The following is a 10,587-nucleotide window of genomic DNA, read 5'->3' as shown; positions in this document are numbered from 1 at the left end:
AAGGACTTGCATTATATCATCTGTCCTTTAAACTATCTGGACAATTAGGAATATCATTAACTTAACAGAAGCCCAAGGCGAATATATATTTGTTTTCATTTTGTTGAGATCATGACCAACCGGTCGCTCATGGCCAAGGCATGCATACAACATGAGATAGACCTATTTTAATTTAGTTTAGTTGTTATTATAAAATGAATACATTATCAATACAGTAAAATCACTCATTTGAGACACGCCTATTAAATGGGATCTACCAAGAAGGGAAGGAATTTAAAATTATCTACACATGACAAACCACTAGTATAGTTAGTAATTTCATGTGTAAATAGTCTATTTCCATTTAAATTTTACATTCATATAATAATAATTATTCAGAAAAACATTATTGTATCATGTTTTAGAATTTTTATGGACATTATAAATCTAATATTTATGACAAATTAAGTGACAAACATGGACTTTAATGGAAAGTTATTTTCACAACTGTATGATAGATTAAGTAATTTCTTATGTCTTTCGTCACTGTATCTTTTCGCTACTGCTATTTCTAATCTAAGACACGCTGGAGGAACTTCTTAATTAAACATATTTATCATTTACGTAAGGCTGTTCAATATTCGGAAAATTTTAACTTTTCTTTTTTTTTCTTCGACGTGGCAACAGTCAAATAGTACGAACCGACCATGCAAAACTATGACTTGACAGAAAATGCTTCAATCTCATAAAGGTTTAACCTCCTATTGTATCTGTCCAAGAATTCGATATTTAGATATAAATAAATGCATATATCTATCTTTACATGAGGCAACTGATATCCGAGGTTTGTCAGATTTTCAATTGACATAATGTGTATCGCCATCAGTCAAAATTACAGATTAAGTAGTTTAGGTTAAAATGTATCTAAGATAAGGCCTATCTTTAAATTTAAATTTTAAAAAGTATTTCTAATGTTTTCTTTACCATACTTTATTTCAATCGCAACAATCCAGCATATATTACATAAATGAATCCAAGACATTAACCTGTTGAAAGCAATAAGCAATGCCATATTATAATGTGGGATGGTGTTCTTGCCTAATCTGGCCTAGAGATGAAGAACTTATATGTAGTTTGAAAAGCATTTCATTTCATGATAAAATTAACGTTTTTGGACTTGAAATCTTAGCGAGACGACGTTTATTTCGTTTCTTGAAAAACTGCACATTGAAGCAATTATGATTTAATATGATGCATTATAGACTGGACATTTCGGAATTGATACCAATAAATGTGATTTACTTTCTTGTTCTTATTATAAATAAAGTTTAGAATATCGAAGTACATTACTCATTCGGCTAACATCCTATCCTCTAACTTGTAACCATATTATTGATTCGGACAGATTCAATTAGTTTAATAAACGTTGCAGCTGCATAACATTTAATTGGAAGAGCTTACATTTAAGAATAGATAAAATACCCATTGGAATGGGTAAATGAATGATTGAATTCTACGTTTTGAACGGATGGAAGTAATAAAGCTATTAAAGAAAAAAAAACTTAGATAAAATGTATTATGGACATGAGTATTACTGTACCGTACTATAAAGTCGATTTATAAAAAAAAAACATTCACTACAGATCAAACATGGTAATTTGAAAAAAAAAGGTAGGTCTAAAGGCAATGTTAAGTTATATTTAACTACAATTGTTAATTTGTTAGCAATTTCTAATCCAGTTTCCCATTAAAGAGTATTGCAAAACATAAAAGATGAATAAAATGTTTAATTATAGCTATATATAGATATACTTTAGCTGAAAAAAATCTCAACAAAATAATGTTTTCTCTTATAAAAATGATAATTAACGGTTCCATTAAAACCAGGATCATTCAGACAATGAACTTTCGGTTGGCTTTAATTTTATATCTATATATATAGACCTACGTGACTTTAACATTTCATATTTAACAATGTTTAATTTGTTTTCTTTCTGGGAAAAAATGTATATATAAATATGTTTATATACTTCTCAACACAAATAGGCGTTGACAGGAGCAATTAATTTAGAATGTACAGATGACACTGTTATTAATGCGCATCAAAAAGTTAATTACAATCAAAGTGACAGTAATGCTAATAAGTCGTTTGGACTTAATTACTGTAAAAATAAAGGGCAGAGCGGAACGTAAAATGTTCCACTTAATTCTGCTATAAACTTGTGTTAGCATTGAAACAGTAATTATTTCACTCAACATCAATTAAGATATATTAACAATGACCGTGGCATTCCTATATACTCAGTGTTAAATGTATTACAAAATGGCATTTTATTACGTATTATATTGTTTTAATTGTATTAGTATTCTAATGGACATGATGACAGATTTAGTACAGCAGCTTGAAATAACTGGACAAATGGAGATGACCTCAGCTTGCATAGCGTAAACCTTTCAATCTGAACGACCGAAGCCAACACATCTATCTAAATCTATATAAAATACTAACTTATAAGTTACCGATCGTGCGGCATAAAGAGTGGGTACCACCAAGGATTTCTTTACAATCTTCTTCACTTTGACCAAAAATTGAACCGAAAAAAAACTCCTGTAATTTAAAGGAAACAATAGTAAAATTGACTGAAAGTCAAGGTGTTTGGTTAAATGTAATCGTTTATTTTCTCTTTTTATAAGTGAAAACATTATTACTTAATTAAACTACAAATGACCTATTCAAAGTCTATTTCATTAATTTTCATTTTTAATGATTTTGGGAACAATATACATCTTTAAATGAATAATACAGAAAAACCTTGTTCAGAAATATATGTATGAAATTTTACATTACAGACATTTCAATATAATAAGCACGTGTTGAATGATAGCATTGATCCTGAAAAACACTAGATTTGTTCTATTACATTGATGTGGTCCGACAAGTAATAGTAACGCCAGTGTATTAAAAAGTGTCTATGCCTACAGGTGAAAGTACGGTACCGTACAGGTGTTGCTGCGATCCACACATTGCTTGTTAAACTAGATGTCTAGCTGTGTTGTTGCGGTTATTCAAGTCATCAAGCGACAATGCTGACGGGAGTGTGATGGGTAAGAATTTGATTACATCCGCTTATTGATGAAATGTTTCCGGTTTATTTTTGTTCGTAAATGTTGTAAATATTAGGCCTACGTTTATTACCCTTCTTCCTGTTCTTCTAGCATAGTTTCTACAGGGAGTTGTTATTAGAACTCCCTGGTTTCTATGTGGGTTACGACTCGCAACCCCTGCTACAAGAAAGAACAACAACATTTTCACAATGTATTTCTGTATGTAACAGCACATTTTGTGCTTTTATACAGTATGTCCGTCATATGATTATTATATCATTATATAATATCAAGGTATGTGATAGATGTAAATTCAGTAATTTAAAATTTACCTTAGGCTAATGTTTCTGTTCCTTCCTTAAAATGATTTTATAACAAGAAATAGTAATATGAATGAAATAATAATTTGTAATTTCATTATCAGCCCAGTGCCAACTCTGGTAATATTCCCTATGATATTTGGAAAATACGTATGCGCCAACAAAGGAAATATTCAATTATGTATACATCCAAAACATCCTTTTCACTATATCATCCTCAATTGGTAAAAATATTTCAAAAATGCCTAATAAGATAACTTTATTTGAAACCAATATAATTCTGTCACATTTCCTCCTTGTGTGTGTGTTTGACAGCTTAAAAGTATGCTCGTCAACAGGGTATATTAGGCCTACACAATGATATAGAGAGCACCATTTAGCTCCCATGGGTATTTTACCAACAGATACCCGAGAGTGGAGACTCCACTAAAAAACTTTCCGATGGGTGTATGTTTTCAAAAAATCTTGAAAACAGTAAAACTTGTTCAATTGGGTGTTCTCTGAAGGCCAAACTTAATATTATTCCGTTCTATGAGTTGGCAACATTTTTACATGAATTCCTATATACAATTCAACATATTTCATATTAAGTTATAAACATGAAAGTCAACTTTAAACTTCTGAAGAACTGTAAGATATTCAAATATTATACGATGTAGGTAAATTATTCGACCATATTATACGATGTAGGTAAATTATTCGACCAATATTATTTAATTTCTTAGACGTGATGACGTCATCATAATGAAAATTGTGGTAACCATGAGAAAGATAATTGTTTGAGCAAAAACAATTTATCATTTGTGAGATTTCCCTTTTCTCTTTGAAAAATGTATTTAAAAGAATCTTATATTTAACTGGTCATTCCAACTTTCATAATGATACCATGTGGATTTAAAGATAAGCATATGTGGACATTTATAAGACACGAATGAGCTTAACCGAGTTTTATTTCAGCCACATGTATCTGGTTTTACTGCCAAAGATAATTATTAATAAAATATAAATTCATTTTTTCTCTTGTATTGTAATATTTATTTTGTCTAGACTTACAAACTCTTGATCATCATCCTCATCCCACACAAATCAATACGTGTGACTATCATCATGATTTCGGGGAAGATAACACACCACCACGCAACGTCTACATTAAACAGGTGTGTGAGCATGAGTGGTTCCTCGATGATGTAGCATGGTGGAAATAAATATTATTAATATGATATGTTTTCACCCAATGCTTATGAGTATATCTCATGTGGCAATATTTGTTCAGTTACAAAATTCGGTAATACAACATCTCATGTATTCACTTTAGGTTAACGTTACCTGGTAAATCTGTTACATCTTTTTAACTAATTTCTAGTATAGGCCTATTTCTTGTAATCTTGTTCTTATATCCCTACCTTTTCTTGAATATTGAATCGGATTTTAGGACCAGATGAATGAATAAATTGAAAATTAGGTCATGGGTTAGGTTAGCGATCATCAAACTCATGAGATTCTCTATGACATTGATCAAATTGTGTTGATAAAGATTCAGACCTCGTCTGACCGACACGCCTACCATTAAAATAAATCCATTTCAATTTCAATAATTATTTATATAACATAGGAAACATGAACACACGATGCCTGCTAACAGAATAATCTACATAATTTCATATTCCCTGACAGATGCATTTATTTTTACTTATGAATTAGTAGGCCTACTACTATTTGAATTGAAATTTTAAAAATGAAAGTGATGATTAGTGTAACAATATTAACCTAATGAAAACATTTTATTAGATTTTGGAAACTAAATTCTTTGTCTTTGTTCGTTCGTCGATGGGGATTACCTAATTCTTATTGTTCGTCTGAATTTAACAAAAAAATAAAAAAAAGTACTGGTTATTATACAGATTATCGGTGTTTAAAAAAAAAAATATCATATCGTTTTATTTTAAAATTGTCGTTCCAAAATGTCTTATTTTATAAAATGTTAATGTGCAGGAGAACTAGATTGTAAACAACTGTTACAATTAAGAAATAGAAATGGGAAGAAACCACAAAAGACACACACACAAACCGTCTAGGTGGTTTTGAAAAAAAAATCTTTTCTGTGAGATTTTGAAATTCGTATTTACTATTTCTGCAAAAGTTATATAGGCCTATTAACAGTGATGATATAAAGTGTTGATTGCATGCACTATTTAATGATCTAACAGTAACCCTATAGAGCGCATATTATATTATATCATTGAATCAAGTTTCATCTACTTTTCAGCTAATGTTCTGATGCGATTAATCGTAGATAATGTGGACGTTCATATATTTTCGTTAACTATAACATATGTACTGTATTATACTTTCAAACATCATGGCGCGCATGCGCGATGAACTACAATCTTCACAGCATTTCATGTTCTGGGTGATCTAAATGTTGATTATAAAAGTAGAATGAAACTTTAATGATGATAATAAAACAAAGGTAAGAAGTACGTGTTAGGCAATTTGCCAATTTTGATTTGCTTCGTATACATTAGCCTGCATTCCACAATTTGGTTCTTCTAGAAACGCTATACCAATTCGTGTTTCCAGATATCAGTTCTACACTATACAAAGTTAACAAAGTTTATGCATTGTGTAATAATTATAATGCCGTAGTTTGACAAAATGTTTTTTGGAAATCGTTCGACAGAGTACACCACATGAACCAAATTACGGAACTTGTCACGGAAACAAAAACTAGCTCACCGATCCTGATTACTCTCTGATATACGTCGATGATTTATTTTCTCGAACTAAACTCAAACTCTTATTTGTTCAAACATGAAGGAATTCGTTTCCTTCATTGCTCAACATGCACATGGACCATGTTAAACACACAATCGAAGAAAAAGTTTCATCCGGAAGGTTTTTCCCTTTAATCCACAGCTTTCATTCGAAACAAAATAATAGACATGGTTGGAATGAAACCAATAATTTCAGGAAATCCAACATATCCTTCCAGCGTTTAGCAAGTGATAATAACTATTTGGTCTACTGGGTAGATAACCGAAAAAGCGACAGGATAATTCCAAATATGGAAAAGCAATGTTGTAAAAACATTTAATATCTTTGTTGGCCAAAGATGCATCAATGTAATTCTAATTTCGGTTAGATTTAAGACCATTTTAGAGGTCACTACACTGACACAGTTTCTGGATATTAGGTAGCTACATTTTTGTTCATTTTATATTCCTTCCCCCTACACCCCCCACAGGTGGTCCCCCTGGTATATCCATGAACGTGAGTGCGTTTAACGTGTCCCCGTTCCCGGTCCTTGCCTGAATTTTCAATGGAGCAGGCCTGAAATTGGAGTGACACCATTATCGCACGGTGGCAGTAAATGTGAATGAGGGAGGCAGTTTACATGTGTTTGTGGCATGTGTGTGTCTGTGGTTGAGGGAAGGGGAAATTGAACCATTCGTGGTCAATGAAAATAATGACTTTGAAAATACTGTGTGATGCTTTCTTAATAGAGGTAGACAAAAAAGATCGTGACATGTGCCGTTTCCGCTTCTTTTGCCTTGTGAATCATCACAAATTCTACCCACAAAACCAATAATCTTAGGGGACTGCATCTAATAAAAGTGACATTCACATTTGTGTGTGGTTAGGCTATTTTGAGCGACAATTATAAAGTAATAGCATGGATTTATAAACTAATAAGCGTTCTTGTTTATACCTTCATAGTAACAATTTTTAAATATTATTTAAAAAAAAAAGGAATTTTTGTCCAAATCCAAACAAACTTAATTCAAGTAATAAAGAAAGGTCACCCATAGAAATCATGAAATTGTTTTTACAAATACAATTATCCTTCAAGGATAAAATAACAATTGTATACCTATCAATTATGGTTTAAATAAAAGATTATTATTACATTATAATTTTGCAATAACAACAGCATCCGGAGACTTATTGGATAATCTGTAATTATTTATCATATCAATTTTAATTACTTCCTTGAATCAAAGTATTTAGAGATATAAATTACATTTTAGTGTCAAAGTTTGCTAAGTAAGAATAATCTTGTTAAGAATTATAAATGTCACAATCTTAATATTGTCATTTTGTTTAATTCGATTCCTGTTCAAGAAATGTTTATGGGAAATCCCCTAATTGCAAGGGTAATCAATCGTATCTTCTTATCACGTGATCATCATCTCTAAATCATATGAAGCAAAGAAATAATAAAACTATAAAACGTATCTCTCCACGCTGGAGTCACCATCAGATGACAACACTTGGGCTAACGCGCGGTTGGGTGTCACCCGAATCAGTTATTACAATGTTCATGCCATAGCCATTATCAAGAACAATAATACATTAGTATAAATTATTGCGGTTATCTAGAAAAATGTCATTTAGCTCCTAAGTTTATAAATAGATAGAGATCGTTTTTACATTACATCTCTTAAAAAATTTTTATAATTTATTATTATTGTTATAGTTGTATACAGTTTTATTCATATGCATATCTATAGTGTTTACAACACTTTATATTACTCTCTGGCATAATAATACGAATTCGTTATCATTTTGTTAAACAATAAATAAGCTACAGCAATTGTAAATAAACATATTGCTATAAATAATCATTTATGTGTAAATAATGAAAACAAAATCATTCAGTCGTTTTGAAACTTCACTCTTACTTACGGCCGGCGTATTTTTATAACCAACAGACACTATATAACACGAGCAGTTGATAATTCAAAAGATAAAATGTGTAATTCGATTAAGTTACAGTACCTCCTCATCAGTGAGCAAAATGTGTTAAATATTATTTACAAATGATGCTTCCCAGTGGAAATCAGGCTTTTATTGCAACAGATTATCTTTCTATACTAAATTCATCGATACTTTAATGTGAATTTAATACAGCACCATATTGTTTTTCTTAGCTATAACATATCCATTATGTTTCGTATACCTTGCTTCCTAAAGTTCACTATCTGGTTAACGTACTGTCGGTTGATAATGTGGAACAGGTAGGCCTACTATTGGAAAATGTGAAATTGAAAATAACAAAAGAAGGTTTGAGATGAGTTGGTGAAAGTTGCATCTCAAAAAGAGACGCATATCATATATACCTTAACACATCTGTGAAATGCCTTATTATTTTAAAATGACAAAAGTTACCAAACCTCTGTTTGAAGAAGTGTGCGCATGCGTTGGACACTGTTATTAAAATGTAAATCTGCAGTATCTCATTGTAACAATTACAGCTATTCCATCTTGCGCTAAATAATCTTCTACAGTTTTTTTAAGTTACCAACCGGTCTACTCTAGCAAGTTTTGGACAATTTTCTTGCCAAACTCGTGCTCGAGTTTCTAAACACAGAAAAAACTATCCAACTTTAGTTTGCAAACATGAGCAAACTCGGAGTTTGCAAACACAGATTTGATAAAAGTTTCTTATAACTAGAGTCTGCACTAGTTTTCTGCAGTTTACCAACCGGTCTACTCTAGCACATTTTGGAAACCTTTCTTGTCAAACTCGTGCTCGAGTTTCTAAACACAGAAAAACTATCCAACTTTAGTTTGCAAACATGAGCAAACTCGGAGTTTGCAAACACAGATTTGATAAAAGTTTCCTATAACGTCGTCTGCATTAGTTTTCTGCAGTTTACCAACCGGTCTACACTTCTAGCAAGTTTTTGAAAGCCTTTCTTGCCAAACTTGTGCACAAGTTTCTAAACCACACAAATCCAACTTTAGTTTTCAAACACACATTTGATAAAGTTTCCTATCTAGTCGTCTGCATGTACTAACCGGTCTACACTAGCAAGTTTAGGAAAACTTTTCTCGAAGCATGATCGAGTTTCTAAACTTACAGACTCGAAGACACACAAAAACTAGCAAACTTTTCAAACAAGATTTGTTAAAGTTTCCTATTGTAGATTTACGGTGCAAATCAGTGTCATTTTAATGATTCTGCTTATGTTTAGTATGTAGACCTATTTTATTTCAAATATATCTTATTCTTTAAAAAAGTATCTCATCTTTCTTAAAAGTCAGTTCTCAGTGCTGCATGACAATATGTGTCCATCATAGAAAAATTCGGTATTAACAAATTAATACCAGCATCGCATGTTTATCATATGTGGTGTCTGTAAGATGTAAGGGTACCGTACTGTAGGTTAAGGATTAAGATAGTCTATGATACTATCCTATACAGTGTAGAACACATGTGTTGCTGTATTATGATATTTTTCTATGGTACTGGAAACAATTAGTTACAGTAGGTCTGCAGACTAGTTTAAACGTCATCTATTCAATGCTTCCAACACAACACATGAAAGTGCTGTAATTACTAGTATTTCCATAAAACGGCTGCCGTAGTCAGATTTACAGTTCCGTGTACGTGTACATGAATGATAACAGTATTTACCACATCCAGAGGAAAAATACCCGATTGCAACCACCGTCTATTTACAGAATTCCTGTGAATGTGCAGAATAGTATAATTGCGATAATAATTTCTAGTTATTAATGGTTTTAAATTTATTTAGCGCAAAATACAAATAGCCTCTAGGCCTATGCTATCTATTAATTCGAAACATGACAGTAACGTCAATTTAGAGAATGTGTATGAGATTTTTGTTGGTAAATAATTATTGTTTTGGCCCCTGCCCTTTTTTGTTTACATTAAACTGTATTGTACTTGCTTAGACTATGTTTTAGTTCGCCAGTCTGTCAATCCCAAAACAACCTGCAGTCCTGTTTGGATTATGTTTATTTTGTTGGAATATAATCAAATTTAACAGTTATTTGCTTATTTCAATACATGTGTTAATCGATTTTACCTAAATTAATGTGTATGCATACTTAAGCTGACCGTGTCTTTAGGGCTTTGGTGCCAACATACGTACGCCACGCTAAGCGCTCTTAACTGTCCATGCGTCCGCTTCACGCCGTCACAGGGAATAACGATTCGTTCATAATTCCTTAGATTTATTTTAAGCACTTGTATATAGCAATTGTATATAAATTGTTTAACGTTGAATATAAAGACTTTTTAATTAGGGATATTATCTTGTGAGGTCAAATGTTTAAATTAACAGCCAAACATATTGCGTCATGTGGGTAGGGCCTACATGGTATAAAGAAACCCTATATTATATTGAACACTTGTTACTATTTAACATCACAG

The sequence above is a fragment of the Antedon mediterranea genome, chromosome 1 (assembly GCF_964355755.1).
Source record: "Antedon mediterranea chromosome 1, ecAntMedi1.1, whole genome shotgun sequence".
In the NCBI taxonomy this organism is placed as follows: Eukaryota; Metazoa; Echinodermata; class Crinoidea; order Comatulida; family Antedonidae; genus Antedon; species Antedon mediterranea.
This window is presented reverse-complemented; position numbering follows the sequence as displayed.